The sequence below is a fragment of the Apodemus sylvaticus genome, chromosome 8, assembly GCF_947179515.1.
Source record: "Apodemus sylvaticus chromosome 8, mApoSyl1.1, whole genome shotgun sequence".
In the NCBI taxonomy this organism is placed as follows: domain Eukaryota; kingdom Metazoa; phylum Chordata; class Mammalia; order Rodentia; family Muridae; genus Apodemus; species Apodemus sylvaticus.
The window spans coordinates 39,657,758-39,678,092 of NC_067479.1; positions in this window are offsets into that span (position 1 = coordinate 39,657,758).

A 20,335-nucleotide genomic window follows, 5' to 3' on the forward strand; every position below is an offset into this window, starting at 1 on the left:
AATGAAACTATGAAAACCAGCATGGAGGTTCCTCAAAGAACTAGAAATAGGTCTACCATGTGATCCAGTTATACTGATCTTGAGATTATAGCCAAAAGTCTCTACATTTTATTACAGAAATACTTATACATCCATGTTCATAGCTGATCTATTCCCAATAGCCAGGAAATGGAAATAGCAGAGTTCTCCACAAACTGATAAATGAATAATGAAAATGCAGTACATTTATACAATGAAATATTATTCAGCTGTTACCAGAAGTGAAACTATGAAGTTTTCTGGTAAATTGATGGAGCTGGAAATAATCATTCTGAGTGAGGTAACCCAAATTCATAAATATAAATACCACATGTTCTTGCTCACAGGTGGATGCTAACTTTAAATGTTTGTCTATGCATGTTTACCTTAATTCATAGATGTCAGCAAATCAGTAAAAGGGTCATGGGAGGGAATATTTCAAGGGAGATAATTCAAGTGATATAAAGGGGTAGTTAGGAGTGATAATGCAAGAAGGATTAATTGGGAAAAGCAAGTCAGAGAAAAGGGGGGAGTATGAAGAGTGATAAGTAAGGCTAAAGACTTTTGGAAAAGCCACACATAAACCTACTATTGTAGAAGCTTTATATATATATATATATATATATATATATATATATATATATATATATATATATATATATATAAACAGTTTAAATAGATTTGCCCTATAACAGATGGTCAGGGCCTCTCCAAGACACCATAGGTCTCAAATAAAAAGCCCATTGTCTAGATTGTGTTACCTGTTGTGGAGTTGCCGCTAAGTGAGGTCCAATAGACTCCCAAATTTTGTAGGCTATTGTCACTGCTCTTGGTGATGCTACAGAACCTGAATGCTGAAGATAACACACATATGAATCATACAACATGGAGAAATCAAGCTTGTATCAACATGGAAGCTTCACCCCTATTGGCTGCTGGAAGGTGATATCTATATATGTTACCATAGAAGAAAGGTAACCATTAGTTTTATCTAGCTGTGAACACTGTGATAACAAGCAGTCTGGCGAGATAAGCCCACTTGTACAACAGTGGTATGAATATCGGAGTAATCACCACATTCAGGTTGGATTTAAGACTACTCCACAATACCTGTCACTATTAATAGGGCCAAGAACCAAAGACTAGCAAGAACATAGGCCTTGGAGGAGAACCTACTACCATGATTTTGCTAAATGAATATAGTACTAAACTGAATCTTAAACGCTTATCAGCTAGGCAGTGGTGGTACATGCCTATAATCCCAGCACTCTGGGAGGCAGAGGCAGGCGGATTTGTGAGTTCAAGGTCAGCCTGGTCTACAGAGTGAGTTCCAGGACAGCCAGGGCTACACAGAGAAACCCTGTCTCAAAAAAACCAAATCCAAAAGCTTATCATTAGCCCTATAGATGAGTGCACCTCTCAGTCTTTATTAGGGAAGCTTATTTTTGCAGGAGTTATCCATTAGCACAAAGACATACAAGTGGTCAATGTGGAGAATCAAATCAGCAGGAAGGTTATCATTCCTAAATTGAACATCTATACAATACCCCATCCTCTCAAGGCTCAAGAATTATCAAAAAGAGGCAATGGAGGGGTTATCAGATTCAAGGGCATAGGTAACTTCAGGGAAACAGGGTTTTCTAGATGTAACAGGGCAGTTGCACACATGTACTCATAGTACTGTGACTATTTGCACAAGATCTACACAAAATTAGGCCAGACAAATTCCCAGTATGGGCAAAACGTTGGCACTTGATAGCTGTTGGGAGAGGAAGTTTTCTTCAGGGATGCAGCCCCTGAGAGGCCACCATGTTTCAGTTGATAGCCTTACCCTCGTGGACATACCGGCAGCACTAAATAAACTAAGCAGATTTTTTTTTTAAAAAAGAAAGAACAAATGAAATTGAGATACAGAAAACATGGGATAAGAGAGAAGTTGAAGGGGAGGAAATGGGAGGCAGACTTAAACACATTATTTTGCATATATGAAATTCACAAACAATAAAAAATAAATACAAAAAGACTTAAATATAGTAAAAAGCAAACAAAAACCAAAGGAAAGCCCTTGAAACAAGTATAAGGATGCAAATGTTTGAGTTAGGGTTTCATTGCTGTCAAGAGACACCATGACCAAAGTAACTCTTATAAGGACAACATTTAACTGGGACTGGCTTACAGGTTCGGAGGTTCAGTCCATTATCATCAAGGTGGGATCATGGCAGTGTCCAGGCAGGCATGGTGCAGCATCCTTGGCTAATGGTATAACTTTTTGCCCATGCAGGGAATTTGTCTGGCCTAATTTTGTATAGATCTTATGCAGGTTGTCACAGTACTGTGAGTGCATATGTGCAACTGCCCTGTTACATATAGAAAATGCTTTCCCTGAGAGTTCTACATCTCCATCTGAAGGCTGCTCGAAGAAGACTAGTTTTCAGGCAGCTAGGACAAGGTTCTTAAAGACCATGCCCACAGTGACACACTTCCTCCAACAAGGCCACATCTACTCCAACAAGGCCACACCTCCTAATAGTGCCACTCCCTGAGCCAAGCATACTCAAACCACCACATCGAACTTCCATAGAAAGACACATTCCACAAATTGAAAACATCCCCAAGGCAAATGCAGGCAGAATTCCTTTTAAATGAATAAGGTATAATAGGAATATTTCATCTTTTATACTGTTGATACAATTGCCTGTCTAATTTGATTTTTGCTGATAATAGGTAATTCATTCATAATTATTTTATAAAATTGTATAATTGTAATACATGCCATAATTCTAGGACTTCCAATATACTCCTGAAGTCTTATGTACAGAATTTTCCTTCATATGCTCCATCAGTAGAAAGTAATACAAAGGAAACATTTTAGACTATTTTTGGCCTATTGTCCAAAACAATTTTAAGTTAAGTTTAATCATTCTTAGCATGCAAAGCAAATAGTTCTATCGGAACAAGGGATGTGAAGGCTGCCCAGCACTAAGGAGGGCTTGTGAAAGTCTACCTTTTGTGCAGGAGTTATAGAGATGCATGACACAGTTACTTCAAATAATCTCAATGATTGGTGTGAGTTAATCTGAAAAAGGAGAAAAGCAATTTGCAAATAATGAAGCCCATGTTGAGTATAATACAGAAGGATAAGACAGCAAACAGGAGTGGAAACGGAAAGTGTTCAGGAGGCAATTACTCTCCCTCCCAGGGTTCTGTGAATGGTCTCGCAGTAGGCACCCTGCCTGTGGAAAGGGGCCACCTCCGTGAATAGGACCCGAGGGAAGTAATCAGAGATGAAAATAACCAGAGGCAAAAGATGCAGAACAGGGAGAAAGGATGACAGGGTTTGCAGTCTGAACTCCAAACACATTGCACATTGAGAAAGCAAGTGAAAGCTGAGATTTAAGTGAAGGGTCTCCCCATTACACTGACCAAACTGTAAAATGACAGGATCTAAGCTTCCTGAGGGAGGCAGTAAGGGAATGGGTGTGGGCACAGTAATGGGGCACAGAAAGGCAGCACTCTCCTCTGTAGCAGAAAGGGCGTGTGAGCTTCCTGTTCAAACATGTAAACGGCAAAGCCGAATGGCTGCCTCACCACGGAGGCCAGAGGAGGACTTGTGCGAGATGTCTCTTGGCTTCCACAATTTAAGTTCCAGGGATCAAACTCAGTTGGTGGCAAGCCCCTTTTCCTGCTGAGCCCTCTCAGTGGCCCTGCTGCTTAGTGTCCTTTGTCTCAGGCTGGCCTCAGTCTCAGTCTCCCAAATGCCAGGATCACAGGCGTGTACTTCTACATATCTGAAGTAGGTCAGAAGTGGTTCTACCTTCTCACATCCCTCTCAAAATGTTCTCTTGTGTTTGTGAATATGTCTCCCAGCCAAACGTTCTCTCTGGGAGGGGATTGCTTGTTGTACTGGCTGGTTTTGTGTGTCAACTTGACACAGGCTGGAGTTACCACAGAGAAAGGAGCTTCAGTTGGGGAAATGCCTCCATGAGATCCAGCTGTGGGCATTTTCTCAATTCATGATCAAGGGGGGAGGGCCCCTTGTGGGTGGTGCCATCCCTGGGCTGGTAGTCTTTGGTTCTATAAGAAAGCAGGCTGAGTAAGCAAGGTGAAGCAAGACAGTAAGAAACATCCGTCCATGGCCTCTGCATCAGCTCCTGCTTCCAACCCTGCTTGAGTTCCAGTCCTGACTTCCTTTAGTGATGAACTGCAACATGGAAGTGTAAGCTCAAAAAACCCTTTCCTCCCCAACTTGCTTCTTGGTCATGATGTTTGTGCAGGAATAGAAACCCTGACTAAGACACTTGTATTCATTTGTGGTAATGGTCCTGCAAGGTGAGGCCTTGCGCATGCACATTAAATAGGCATTAGCCAGATGACCTACATTGGCAGGCCTTTTCCCGTTCTTATTTTTGAGTCAGGAAAAGGCCTGGTCCCTCTGTCTAAGTCTCCCAAGTAGTTGGGAGGTAGGCCTGGGCCCCCAGGCTGAGCTTGAATATCATTCAAATGATAGACGGCACGGCTGTGTGTTTGGCATTGTCATCTTCACTGCCATCTCTTACTTAATATTCCCGTGTGTTAATTTTTCATCCAAGGAAAGAAGTTCACAGCAATGGCAATCCATTTCACTTGCTGTTATCGTTGAGAGACTATGGTATGCCCTGAGACTGTGAGCATCATACCGACGCTACTGATGCTAACTTTGTCGGCACTAGGGTTTGTACTATTATCTGTCATTAATGGCCATACTGTTTGTATGCCTTAGTGAAATAACACACCAAGGGAAAAGATTTTGTTAAAAATCGGTATAAAATGTTTTTGCTGTAGGATTATGATACGAAAGAAAATGATGAGTTTAATTTTTCTGCAGATTCTTAAAAATTAAATGTTATATTTTAATAATGATATTGTCTCAAAACAAGGAACTATGAACATTAAAATGGCTTACAAGAAATTAACCAAATGTAATTAATGTGAATTATCAAAGTACCAGCAAATAAGAGTATATGTACTCAATTATTAAAAAAGAAAAAACCCACACAGGTGTTTAAATGAGATAAAACTGCCTTTTGAATAAACGAGAAAATGAGTTGAATTGTGCTTTTTAAATATAGAAAAGATTGGCTCTAATTGCTTTTCCATAGGTACTAGATTAATATTTTAGAAACATGTTTCAAGAAGAAATAATCAATGTGATGAACACATTTGCATGCAATTATATCCTCTCCCGATGGATCTTTGGCCCTGTCAATGAAAGGGAATTTAAATATCAATCTAGTGTAGAATATTAGTGAGAAATGCTAACCAAAGTGAAAATAAAGTAGGCTCTCCCAGGGTTTTTAGCTTAGCAGAAAAACTTCTACTTAGACTTTGGACCCTCAGAAGAGAAGGTAAAGATGAAGGAAGCTTCTGGAAGGTGATTACCTGAAGGCACAGGACCAGATTAAGCAGGATACAGGGTAACAGCATACAGGCATGAAAACAACTCCTGTGCATATGCGAGAGGTCAGGACTTAGGAGAGGGCATCACTTCCCCCTCAATTTCCTTCCTCCAGCCCTTCCAAGCTACTTTGCTGAAATCCCTCCCATGCCTCCTCTCAAATTATTATATTTGTTACACACTCATACACACACCATGTGTGTACATACATGCATATGTACACATGTATGCATAGGCACACAGGTGTATATATATGCAAATATATAAATATAACATGTTGACTCTCTTTTAGTTGTCTCTGTGTCTATGGGTGGGGACTCAAGGAATCTTCCCACCTCCGTGTTAACATGGCTATGGATACTGTCATTGTTCCAATCTTACAGAAGAGACTGTTTCCATGCAGATTTTCCTGTATTCTGGCTTTTACAATCTTTCCACCCCCTATTCTGTAATGTTACCTGAGGAGCCATAAATTCAGGGGTTGTGATGCAGATGTATCCTTCGTGCCTGTTCCATGTCCAGTTACTTATTCACCAACATTCAGAACTACTCTATTTACAATAGCCAGGAGAAGAAAACAACCTAAATGTTCTTCAACATATGAATGCATGATAAAAATGTGGTACAAATATCCTATAGAACACTCATTAACTGTAAAGAAAAATTAAGCTTCCAGGTAAATGGATGGACCTAAATAATCCCATTCAGGAAGATAACCCAGATCAGAAAGACAAATGGCACGTGTTCTGTCACCTGGGTTTATTAGCTCCCAGCATTCCTATGTGAGGATACAACATGGAATAACCACTGAAATCAGAAAAGTATAAATGGAACATAGGTGGCATCGGGCCTCAGAGGGAGGTGGGAGGATACAATGATACAAAATGGCAAAGGGGATACTGTACAGGGGCCCCCAACTTGATAGGAAGTAAGGAAGTTAACATAGAAGAGGGAGAAGGAGGGACAAATGACACCTGGGTTATTTGACAAAGCCTCTTGGAATCATATTATGTTATATTTACTTAAAAATATACACAATATGTATATGTGTGTATATATATACAGACAGAGAGAGAAACAGAAAAGGGACCAAACAGACACAGACACAGACACAGACACAGACACAGACACAGACACAGACACAGACACAGACACAGACACAGAGAGTGTTAATTCATTTGGGCTGCCAATGTTTCCCACAAAAATCACAGATCAACAAAAACTCAGTATGAGACACGAAATACCTCCTTATGATGGGTTAGGTTAGTCAAGGGAATTCAAGTGAATTCCAAACAATATAGATTATCAGTGATTTCCTCTCAGGGGTTGAGGGTAAGCCACTGCTACTCAAGATACTATACACTTGGAACACACAACTCAGCTGATTCAATATAGATCTGATATGAAAGCCTCTTTCACTCAGTCCAGCTTCCATGGTTCTAGAAAATACTATAAAATCTGCGAAGAGAAGAAAACAATTAAACAGCCCTACCCTGCTGCAACATCTACAAGTGCTGGCAAAATAAGGTGTGCATAAAGGTGTCAGAAGTGGCATTCACATGTCAGTGACAACTAAGATTCACCCAACAGGAAAGAAATCAAGCCAGGCACTAGAAACCTACCCAGCTTCCCAGGGCTGGTGAGAGCATAAACCTTAGAAAAGAATCTACTGAGTTTGAGGCCAGTATGGTCTACAGAGTGAGTTCCAGGACAGCCAGGGCTACACAGAGAAACCCTGTCTCGAAAAAACCGAATTCAAAAAAGAAAGAAAGAAAGGAAAGAAAGAAAGAAAAGAACAGAAAAGAAAAGAAAAGGATCTACTCCCACCACTCTGATAGACAAGCATAATTCCTTACTACATTCTATACTTTATCCTTATACCCACAGAAAAGAGTAGCTACCACCCCTCATAAAAGAAACCTCTCTTTACAGTAAATGGAGACCATCACAGAAAAGCAGTAGCAACACACACACACACACACACACACACACACACACAAAAACTTAAATGAAGCCAAAGGAAACATTAGTCATCAACATCAACATAGATTCCAGGATTGGAATTTACCCCAAGAAGTATTAAGCTTTTTGTTTTCACCCAACTCTAGTTCTTTACGAGACCATCAGGTTATCCTTTAGTTTCTATGTAGTTCTCATACTTTTTCTTAGGAATATCCTTTAGCAAACTGTCAGAGACCTGCACATGCTTTGCTTTCACTGAGAAATGAATGTGGGACCCCCCCAGTTCTCCCAGGTTACCCTTGCTTGAGAAATTGGTTTTTCTCCAACTGATAAGACAGGTCATTTTCACAGCCTCATATAATGCATGCAGCTGACTCTCAGAAATAACATTTTAAAACCTCATTGCTACTAAATGTTTTAGTCTCTGAAGATAAGATAAATGGGTGGGGCATGATGAAGATGAGATGAATGGGTGGGGCCTGGCACACTACCTACAACTTCTACTGTAATTGCAGTGGTCCACAGGGCCAGAGTGGGTCTGCTTGAGGATAAAGTGAGGTCGCTCTCCTCCCTTCACTCACCAGGAAACAGCTTCACAGACTTCTCTCTTCCATTTTCACCAAGGCTTTGTCAGATAAAGGAAATGTGTAAGCATCTTGCCCACAAAACCTCCTGAATAGCAATTGACTATGGACTTAGAAGGAGAATCGAAACCTTAGTACATATTAACACCAATTTGTCAAATTTCAGTGACTAGGGACCTATACCATTGAAGAACCTCCTAAATGATTGTCTTACTTTTGTACCTTTAGGTATATTGGAGATGACTGGATCAACCTACCACCACACCCCAGGGTTAATCAGATGTTAGATTTTCTGCAAGAGAAGACCGCTAGTCATTTTATTGTCATTGAGGTGTCCCTCTGCATTTTAATTAATCTTCACACAGTCCTGAAAGAGATTTTTTTCCAAGATGATGCAGGGAATCGTTTGAATTCCTGAAGCTGGTATTTTAAGACTTAGATAAAGAAGATGGAATAATCCCTCACGTGGCTTGAGCCAAGCCAAAAGCACTTTCATCCGCCTTCTCCATCTATGGTCAAGTCACATGGAAAATCAATTTGTAGGGTGTGTGGACTGCAATCATAAAGTCTGAGGTGAACGGCAGGAGAGGGGAAACGAAGAGGCCACACAGTGTGGCAGAAATAGCTGGCACTGAGGTGCAAACATGGAAGCTCATCAGCTAAGACACAGCCCGTTCTCTCTCAGTGACCTGGAGACAAGAGGCTGCTCCCATGGTAGATCCTCCTCCACGGGCCTGGGGCCTGGGAACTGGCACTGTGGTAACAAGAATTGACTGGAGTCCCATGTCCCAGAGACCAGCAAAGACCCACGCAATTATGGACGCAAGAAGAGAGGTAAAACTGGGAGACATGGCTGGATTAAAGCTCACTTGTACATTCGCTATCCTACCATCCACTTCTTAATGATCATAGTTCATCAGTAAGATAGAGGAAAGTGTAAAAAGGAGACACTGCTCTGAGTGACTTTGTAATGCCCTGGGCAAAAAGCAGATGCAATTGAATATAGAAGTCCTTCCTAGGTCATTATAAGCTAAGGTCCCTCTGCCTGCTAATAGGAGTATAGCGCTGTCAGTTTTCAGACTTTAATAATACATTATGATTATGTAACAGGCTATTATTGGAGAAAGCTGGACAGAGAGGATACATAGAAACTCTCCGGCAGTTTGTGAGCCTTGCCTAAAAAGTTTCAAATGTCAAGGAAAACAAAATATAAAAATTCATCTGCATATGAATTTGTGTCAGCCAGTGTCCAGTGATCCATTAGTCAAAGAATGCTAACTTACATTTGCATCAGAAGAAGCAGTTGCCTTCCTATCTTGTCATAGGAAAATCCTTCCTTACAAACTGCTTTAAGGTAAAGAAAACATGAAGAGTGGGTTCATTCTAGGCAAGTACAATATTGGGACAGGGATCTGTATTTGAACTACCATGTGAACCTTATTCCACTTTCTGCTCGCGTGGTGAGATGTCAAGATTTGATCATTTATACAAGACTTAAGTTTTGCTGACAGTTCTTCATTTGACAACTGTACCTGGGGAGAGTCTCCTGCTGCTTGATATGAAAGAGCAAGAGGGGCGCATGAGAGGCAAGATGAGGAGCAAGCTAGCTTTGTAATAAACCCACTCTCGTGGTAGCTAATCATGTCCTCTGACCGTGAGAGTTCATCCGCTGGTGAGTGCTCCACCTTCACAGCCCAAACATCTCCCACCAGGATTTCAATACTGAGAAATTTGGTTCAACACCGAACTTGCAGAGAGATAGTCATATTTAAATCCCAGAAAGTATTGTTTCCAACAGGAAAATAAAGCTCATGGTTTATGAGTGCTTGGTGCACACGTTGAGAAGATCTGAGCATAGAATCTATGTTTCATACCTGAAGTAAGTCCTGGCTGGGTCCAGGGATTGGCATTCCTCTCCAGGGGTAGGGATAGAGGTGAGAGTCCCTGTAAATCCTCCACTTCCTGCCGCTGTGTCCCTGCTGCCTCATTATCATCTACCCAGACACTAAATAGCCTTCCCTGGGCTGCCTGTGCCTCTGGGTAACTCCCACTGTCTCATTCTGCGGCTGCATCCTTACTCCATGGTCAAGCCCTTCTGCAAAGCTCATCTTCTAATAACCCATCAAGCTACATTGAACCCTGTATTTAGAAAATGTTCAAGGGAACGATTAATATTTTCAGTTACCCTACCCTACTCATGATTGTTCTGTTTAAAGTCACTCTGCCACGTCCGGTGTTGCACATCATAGGCATGCGCATGGAAATATCAGTGTAATTATTTCTGACCAATGGCATATTTTGGTCATCCTAGACTCCGAAGCAGCGAAAGGAGACTAATGAGAGAGGTAAGTATAGGCATCGCTCCGTGGTTTCACTGTCCCCACCTGTTTCCCTCCCAGGACTTATTGACCTGGTAATGGTTGATATTGGAAGACTCTTATTCACATAGGCTCTTATTATAGTACTAACAGAGAAGAACACGAAATGCCATGTCATGCCAGTTCTTGAGAAATACTGACTATAAGATATAAGAAAACAATGGAGGCAAAAGTTAAAAACAGTCCAATATAGATGACATAATATGGAATAGCAGCTAAAACACAGAGTATGAGGGGTGGAGAGATGACTTAGTGTGCTAAGCAAGTTGATGTGCAAGCCCAAGGACATGCATTTGAATCCCCAGTACACACAGTAAACGTTGTATGTGTCATGCTCTCAGCCAACCATTGGACTGAGCACAGGGACCCCAATGGAACAGTTAGGGGAAGGACTGAGGGCTTTGCAACCCCATGGGAAGAACAGCAATATGAACCAACCAGACTCCTCAGAGCTCCCAGGGACTAAACTACCCACCAAAGAGTAAACATGGAGGGATCCATGGCTCCAGCTGCATGTGTAGCAGAGGATTGCCTTATCTGGCATGAGTGGGAGGGGAGTCCCTTGGTCCTGTGGAGGTTCAATGCCCCAGGGGAATGCTAGGGCAGTCATGCAGGCCTGAGTGGGAGGGTGGGTGGGTAGAGGAGTACCCTCATAGAAGCAGAGGGAAGGGGAGGGAATGGAGGGGTTGTGGAGGGGAAACCAGGAAGTGGGATAACATTTGAAATGTAAATAAATAAAATAACTAATAAAAAACTAAAAAATAAAAGTTGGATGTATCTGCACATGCCCGGTACTCTAACACAGTGACATGTCAACCAAGAAAGGTAGATAGATTTCTGGCTTGTTTGCTATCAGCTCAGTGAGAGGCCCTGTTGCAAGGGAATCAGGGAGGGTGATAGAGCAAGGCAACCAGCATCCTCCTCTTGGTCTCCAGTGTTGCATGATGTGCTGGCTAGTTTTTGTTAACTCGACACTATGACACTGTAGGCTAGAGTCACTATGGCAGAGGAAACTTCAGTTGAGAAAACGATCATACTGGATTGGCCTGTGGGCAAACCCATATGAAATTCTTGATATTTCAGTGACTGGTGTATGTATATGTGTGTGTCTTGTATTTGCATGCGTGTATGTGTGTGTATACATGCATGTGTTTTATTTAGGGTTACTTTTATTGTAATAGACTCTAGTACAAAAGATAATAGCTTATGCTTGTGTGTGTGTGTGTATATATATATATATATATATATATATATAAAAGCATATAGATGATATATGTTTGGGCATATATGTATCTACTATCGTATCAATCACAGCATTGTTATCTACCCAAATATAACATTTTATATTAAAATGTATTGATGTATATGTCTTTTTTTTTATTATTCGATATAATTTATTTACATTTCAAATGATTTCCCCTTTTCTAGCCCCCCCACTCCCCGAAAGTCCCGCAAGCCCCCTTCTCTTCCCCTGTCCTCCCACCCACCCCTTCCCACTTCCCCGTTCTGGTTTTGCCGAATACTGTTTCACTGAGTCTTTCCAGAACCAGGGGCCACTCCTCCTTTCTTCTTGTACCTCATTTGATGTGTGGATTATGTTTTGGGTATTCCAGTTTTCTAGGTTAATATCCACTTATTAGTGAGTACATACCATGATTCACCTTTTGAGTCTGGGTTACCTCACTTAGTATGATATTCTCTAGCTCCATCCATTTGCCTAAGAATTTCATGAATTCATTGTTTCTAATGGCTGAATAGTACTCCATTGTGTAGATATACCACATTTTTTGCATCCACTCTTCTGTTGAGGGATACCTGGGTTCTTTCCAGCATCTGGCAATTACAAATAGGGCTGCTATGAACATAGTAGAACATGTATCCTTATTACATGGTGGGGAGTCTTCTGGGTATATGCCCAGGAGTGGTATAGCAGGATCTTCTGGAAGTAAGGTGCCCAGTTTTCGGAGGAACCGCCAGACTGATTTCCAGAGTGGTTGTACCAATTTGCAACCCCACCAGCAGTGGAGGAGTGTTCCTCTTTCTCCACACCCTCTCCAACACCTGCTGTCTCCTGAATTTTTAATCTTAGCCATTCTGACTGGTGTAAGATGAAATCTTAGGGTTGTTTTGATTTGCATTTCCCTAATGACTAATGAAGTTGAGCATTTTTTAAGAAGCTTCTCCGCCATCCGAAGTTCTTCAGGTGAGAATTCTTTGTTCAACTCTGTACCCCATTTTTTAATAGGGTTGTTTGGTTTTCTGGAGTCTAACTTCTTGAGTTCTTTATATATATTGGATATTAGCCCTCTATCTGATGTAGGATTGGTGAAGATCTTTTCCCAATTTGTTGGTTGCCGATTTGTCCTCTTGATGGTGTCCTTTGCCTTACAGAAACTTTGTAATTTTATGAGGTCCCATTTGTCAATTCTTGCTCTTAGAGCATACGCTATTGGTGTTCTGTTCAGAAACTTTCGCCCTGTACCGATGTCCTCAAGGGTCTTCCCCAGTTTTTTTTCTATTAGCTTCAGAGTGTCTGGCTTTATGTGGAGGTCCTTGATCCATTTGGATTTGAGCTTAGTACAAGGAGACAAGGATGGATCAATTCGCATTCTTCTGCATGCTGACCTCCAGTTGAACCAGCACCATTTGTTGAAAAGGCTATCTTTTTTCCATTGGATGTTTTCAGCCTCTTTGTCGAGGATCAAGTGGCCATAGGTGTGTGGGTTCATTTCTGGATCTTCAATCCTGTTCCATTGATCCTCCTGCCTGTCACTGTACCAATACCATGCAGTTTTTAACACTATTGCTCTGTAGTATTGCTTGAGGTCAGGGATACTGATTCCCCCAGATTTTCTTTTGTTGCTGAGAATAGTTTTACCTATCCTGGGTTTTTTGTTGTTCCAGATGAATTTGATAATTGCTCTTTCTAACTCTGTGAAGAATTGAGTTGGGATTTTGATGGGTATTGCATTGAATCTGTATAGTGCTTTAGGCAAAATGGCCATTTTAACTATATTGATTCTACCGATCCATGAGCATGGGAGGTTTTCCCATTTTTTGAGGTCTTCTTCCATTTCCTTCTTCAGAGTCTTGAAGTTCTTGTCATACAGATCTTTCACATGTTTGGTAAGAGTCACCCCTAGATACTTTATACTGTTTGTGGCTATTGTGAAGGGGGTCATTTCCCTAATTTCTTTCTCAGCCTGCTTATCCTTTGAGTATAGGAAGGCCACTGATTTGCTTGAGTTGACTTTATAACCTGCCACTTTGCTGAAGTTGTTTATCAGCTGTAGGAGCTCTCTAGTGGAGTTCTTTGGGTCACTTAGGTAGACGATCATGTCGTCTGCAAATAATGATAGTTTGACTTCTTCCTTTCCAATTTGTATCCCTTTGACCTCCTTATGTTGTCGAATTGCCCGAGCTAGTACCTCAAGTACAATATTGAAAAGATAAGGAGAAAGGGGGCAGCCTTGTCTGGTCCCTGATTTCAGTGGGATTGCTTCAAGTTTCTCTCCATTTAGTTTGATGCTGGCTACCGGTTTGCTGTATATTGCTTTTACTATGTTTAGGTATGGGCCTTGAATTCCTGTTCTCTCCAAGACTTTAAGCATGAAGGGATGCTGAATTTTGTCAAATGCTTTTTCAGCATCCAATGAAATGACCATGTGGTTTTGTTCTTTGAGTTTGTTTATGTAGTGGATTGTATTGATGGATTTCCGTATATTGAACCAACCCTGCATTCCCGGGATAAAGCCTAGTTGATCATGGCGGATGATCGTTTTGATGTGTTCTTGGATTCGGTTGGCAAGAATTTTATTGAGTATTTTTGCATCGATGTTCATAAGGGAAATTGGTCTGTCTGAAGTTCTCTTTCTTTGTTGGATCTTTGTGTGGCTTTGGTATCAGCGTAATTGTGGCTTCATAGAAGGAATTGGGTAGTGTTCCTTCTGTTTCTATTTTGTGGAATAGTTTGAAGAGTATTGGTGTTAACTCTTCTTTGAAGGTCTGGTAGAATTCTGCACTGAAGCCATCTGGTCCTGTGCTTTTTTTGGTTGGAAGACTTTCTATGACTCCTTCTATTTCTTTAGGCATTATGGGACTGTTTAGATGGTCTAGTTGGTCCTGATTTAATTTTGGTATTTGGTATCTGTCAAGGAAATTGTCCATTTCCTCCAGATTCTCCAGTTGTGTTGAGTATAGGCTCTTGTAGTAGGATCTGATGATTTTTTGGATTTCCTCAGTTTCCGTTGTTATATCTCCCTTTTCATTTCTAAGTTTGTTAATTTGGATACTTTCTCTGTGCCCTTTGGTCATTCTGGCTAAGGGTTTATCTATCTTGTTGATTTTCTCAAAGAACCAGCTCCTGGTATTGTTGATTTTTTGTATGGTTCTCTTTGTTTCTACTTGATTGATTTCGGCCCTGAGTTTGATGATTTCCTGCCTTCTATTCCTCCTGGGCGAAATAGCTTCTTTTTGTTCCAGGGCTTTCAGGTGTGTCATTAAGCTGGTAATGTATGCTCTCTCCATTTTCTTTTTGGAGGCACTCAGGGCTATGAGTTTTCCTCTTAGCACTGCTTTCATTGTGTCCCATAGATTTGGGTATGTTGTGTTTTCATTTTCATTGTGTTCTAAAAAGTCTTTAATTTCTTTCTTTATTTCTTCCTTGACCAAGGTATCATTGAGTAGAGTATTGTTCAGTTTCCACGTGTATGTGGGCTTTCTGTTGTTTCTGTTGCTATTGAAGACCACTTTTACTCCATAGTGATCAGATAGGAGGCATGGGATTAGTTCGATCTTCTTATATTTGTTGAGGTCTGTCTTGTGTCCAATTATATGGTCGATTTTGGAGAAGGTACCATGAGGTGCTGAGAAAAAGGTATATTCTTTTGTTTTAGGATAGAATGTTCTATATATATCTGTTAAATCTAATTGGTCCAAAGCTTCAATTAGTTTCATTGTGTCCCTGTTTAGTTTCTGTTTTCCTGATCGGTCCATTGAGGAAAGTGCAGTGTTGAAGTCACCCACAATTATTGTGTTAGGTGCAATGTGTGCTTTTAGTTTTAATAAAGTTTCTTTTACGAAAGAGGGTGCCCTTGCATTTGGGGCATAGATGTTCAGGCTTGACAGTTCTTCTTTTTGTATTTTTCCTTTGACCAGCAAGAAGTGTCCCTCAGGGTCTCTTTTGATGACTTTGGGTTGAAAGTCTATTTTATCTGATATTAAAATGGCTACTCCAGCTTGTTTCCTGAGACCATTTGCTTGTAAAATTGTCTTCCAGCCTTTTACTCTAAGGTAGTGTTTGTCTTTGACCCTGAGGTGTGTTTCCTGTAAGCAGCAAAATGTAGGGTCCTGTTTACGTATCCATTCAGTTAGTCTGTGTCTTTTTATTGGGGCATTAAGTCCATTGATGTTAAGAGATATTAAGGAATAGTGATTCTTACTTCCTATCATTTTTGACGTTCTTTTTTAAATTTGAATGCTTAACTTCTTTTGGGTTTGATGAAAGGTTACTATCTTGCTTTTTCCAGGGTGAAGTTTCCCTCCTTGTATTGGTGTTGTCCTCCTATTATCCTTTTTAGGGCCGGGTTTGTGGATAGATATTGGGTAAACTTGGTTTTGTCATGAAATATCTTAGTTTCTCCATCTATGGTGATTGAGAGTTTTGCTGGATATAGTAGTTTTGGCTGGCATTTGTGTTCTCTTAGAGTCTGCATGAGATCTGCCCAGGACCTTCTAGCCTTCATAGTCTCAGGTGAAAAGTCTGCTGTGATTCTGATAGGTCTTCCTTTATATGTTACTTGGCCTTTTTCTCTTACTGCCTTTAGTATTCTTTCTTTGTTTAGAACATTTGGTGTTTTGATTATTATGTGACAGGAAGTATTTCTGTTCTGGTCCAGTCTGTTTGGAGTTCTGTAGGCTTCTTGTATATTCATGGGCATCTCTCTCTTTAGGTTAGGGAAGTTTTCTTCCATAATTTTATTGAAGATATTTGCTGGCCCTTTAAGTTGTAAATCTTCACTCTCATCTATGCCTATAATCCTTAGGTTTGGTCTTCTCATTGTGTCCTGGATTTCCTGGATATTTTGGGTTACAAGCTTTTTGCATTTTGCATTTTCTTTAACTGTTGAGTCCATGGTTTCTATGGAATCTTCAGCATCTGAGATTCTTTCTTCTATCTCTTGTATTCTGTTGTTGATATTTGTATCTCTGTCCCCTGATTTCTTCCCAAGGCTTTCTATCTCCAAAGTTGTCTCCCTTTGAGTTTTCTTAGTTGTTTCTACTTCTGATTTTAGATCCTGGATGGTTTTGCTTAGCTCCTTCACTTGCATGTTTGTGTTTTCCTGTAATTCTTTAAGAGATTTTTGTGTTTCCTCTTTCATGAGCTCAGCCTGTTGACCAAAGTTCTCCTGTATTTCTTTAAGAGATTTTTGTGTTTCGTCTTTCATGACCTCAGCCTGTTGAGCAAAGTTCTCCTGTATTTCTTTAAGTGTTTTTTGCATTTCCTCCTTGTTGGCTTTTATATTCTCCTGGATTTCTTTCAATGATTTTTGTGTTTCCCTTGCAAGGGCTTCTAACTTTTGATCCATTTTCTCCTGAATTTCTTTATGTATGACCTACATGTGTTCCTGTACCAGCATCATGACCAGTGATTTTAAATCCAAATCTTGTTTTACTGGTGTGATGGGGTATCCAGGACATGTTGGTAGAGGAGAATTGGGTTCAGATGTTGCCATATTGCCTTGATTTCTGTTAGTGACGTTCCTGCCTTTGCCTTTTGCCATCTAGATCTCACTGGTGTTAGTTTATCTTGTCAGTGCTGGACTCACCAGTGCAAGCTGCCCCTTCCCAGTTGGCCTCTGGTGCACAGCTTACCTCCTGCACTGCTTGTAGACAGTGTGCTGCTGCCCAGGCTGTTCAGATCCCAAAGCAGGCACCAGAAGGCTCTCGCTGGGGCCCGCTGGATTCACTGGAGCACACTGACTTCTCCCAGCTGGCCGCCCGGAAGCCCAGCTAGCCACTTGCAGGACTTGGAGATGTAATGCTGCTGCCCAGACTGATCTGGATCCAGAAGCGGAGAGAGTAGAGCTAAGGGCTTCTGCCTGAGGCCTTGCCCCAGATTGTGTCTGTGGAGCAGATGGAGCCCGTGTGCACTCCCAGGGAGTGCCGATGGTGTATGCTACTGTGACCTCCCCTGTGTTCCGCTCACTCCGCTGGGCAGCCGATCTGCCAACCGGGCTGTCGCACACAAGGTTAGCCTGGCCGCCCAGTCCCTGAGTCCAGGCAAAAGCCTGGGAGGCCAAGGTCCGAGCAAAGTTCCCCTAGGGCTATGACTGTTAATTGGGTTTGCCAGGTGACTAGGATGGCGGGCGTGCGCGCCCGCGCTCCCTGAAAGCGCCGGGAGAGTCTGCTTTGCTAACAATCACCTGGGCGGGTTGACTCACAGATGGCCCACCAAGCCGCCCAGTTCTTGGGGTCAGTCCTGTGCCTTTTGGGGCCTGGACCCCCGCTTTGTTAGCCTTAGGCTATGCCTGTTACAGGTCTGTCCGCCTGAGCTCTCTGTCGTCCTGCAGGCAAAATGGCGGCGGCGCGCTTGCAGGCCTGGGCAAAAAACCTCCTGGTTGGGTTGGCACCCCGATGGCCCCCCGACCTGCCCAGGGCCTGGGTGCAGGCCAACGCCCGTCGGGCTCAGACCACCGCGGTGTTGGCCTCGGATTATGTTTGTGTACCTCAGTCTGTCCGATTCCTGGAGTACGGAACCAAGATGGATGCTCCTCTCCTGACTGGTGGGAGGCCGAGTTCTGAAGTGGCCTCCGTGCAGGAAAGGCGCCGCACAACTGCAGCTGCTTGCTGCCCGGCTGGTCAGCGAAGGTCAGTGGTCGTGGGCGCAGGGCCTAACTGGTCCCTGTGACGCCTTGGTTCCACTGCTGATGGCCCTTCAGCTGGAGCAGCCACTGCTGCAGCTGCCGCCGCCGCTGCCGCCCTCAAATACCCTGATGTATATGTCTTAGTTAGGGTTTTACTGCTGTAAAGAGACACCATGATCAAGGCAACTCTTGTAAGGACAACATTTAATTGGAGATGGCTTACAGGTTCAGAGATTCAGTCCATTATCATCAAGGTGAGAACATGGTAGCATCTAGGCAGGCATGGTGCACGGAGAGCTGAGAGTTCTACATCTTCATCTGAAGGCTACTACCAGAATACTGGCTTCCAGGCAGCAAGGATGAGGGTATTAAAGCCCATGCCCACAGTTGCACACCTACTCCAACAAGGCCACACCTACTCCAACAAAGCCACACCTTCTAATAGTGCCACTCCCTTGGATGAGCATATACAAACCAGCACAATGTGTATCAAGTGTATATTTCTATATGCAAATTTATGGTAATATGCACTATAAACAGAAAGAAAGATGGAGAGTACAGGAACAAGGTGATTAAGAAAGTGTTCAATGGTAAATTGGCTTTTGAACAAATATATCAAAAGGACAATGGAGTAAAGCATTGTATGCGTCAGTGTTCTTTAGAGTCATGGAACTTAGAAACTGTCTCAATATAGTAAGGAAATTTACTGTGATGACTTACAGTCTGTAGTACAACTAACCCAAGAACGGGCAATAGCTCAGTCCCACGAGGCTAGATGTTTCAGCTGTTCTTCAGTATAAGTAGGTTCTAACAAATGTGCTGGCAGTCAGGTGCAAGCAGTTGAAGAGTGAATCTTCTTTCTTCCAATGTCCTTATATAGGCCTCCAGAAGAAGGTGTGGCCCAGATTAAAGATGTTTACCACCACGCCTGGATCTGGGAATTGCTTTATCACAGGCTGACCTTGATCAGAGATCTCCTTGCCTCAATCTCCTTAAAGGCAAGTACTACCATGCCTGGGCTAAACTTTTCATGGCCACTATGTCTCAAGATCTCCATGCCAAGATCCAGGTCAGAAACTAGACTCAAGATCCGGATGACAGGTGAGCCTTCCAATTTTGGATTGGAAGTTCATTCCAGATACAGTCAAGTTGACAACCACAAATAACCATTATAAGCATGAAGACACCCGAAAAAATGTTTCAAGAAAGAGAAAACACCAAAAGTTCAAGATACTACATATAGAATGAGCCAAGGGGAGACGAGTAAGTGTTGTTCAGGAAGTGAGTAGTAAAATCCAAAGTCTTGGGACGTTTTGGCTTTTACTGTGGAAGCCAAAAAAAAAAGCCATTGTGAGGTTTTTCAGCTTCCGCTTATGTTTTGGAGAGTCCCTTCGGTGCCTATGTCCAGATAGACTTCGTAGGAGTAAGTTAATGCCAGGATGTGAGTTACACCAAGTATAGTAATCCAGGACAGACAGAGGAGGAGGGCGGAGATGGTGAGAAGTGAGCTTGGACCACAGTTGGCCATATTTTAAGGGTAGATAGAACTGATTTGCTGAAATATTGAATGTGACATCTTACAAATACAGAGGGGCCAAGGAAGACTTAATTTGTTAGAGTAAACAGCTAAAAAAAAAAAAATTCCCAAAAACATAAAATGAGAAAACTACAGTAGAAGCAGTTAGCTCTGGTGTGGGGGATGTTAAAAATCTCAGGAGTTCTGTTCAGTTTTGTTAAATCAGGATTCTATTAGATGTCAAATGGTCAGTACAAAATTATTTTTTTAAAAAAAAAAAGAATATGAAATTGAGGAGCATTGACAGGAGATCTAGGAAAGTTAGGGGAACAACAGAAGTTAAATAGGTACATCTATATGAAATTCTCAAATTATTAGTTTTAAAATAAAAATAAATTAAGCTGTATATAGCAATACTTATATAATCTTAACCCTGGGAAGCCTGGGGCAGGAGCATCCCTGGGACTCAATGGCCAGCCAGTCTATTCAAATAGGTGAATTCCAGGTCAGCGAGGGTCCTTGTCTCACAAAACTAAATGGACAGCTTCTGGGGAATATCCTAGGTTAGTCCCCAGCAT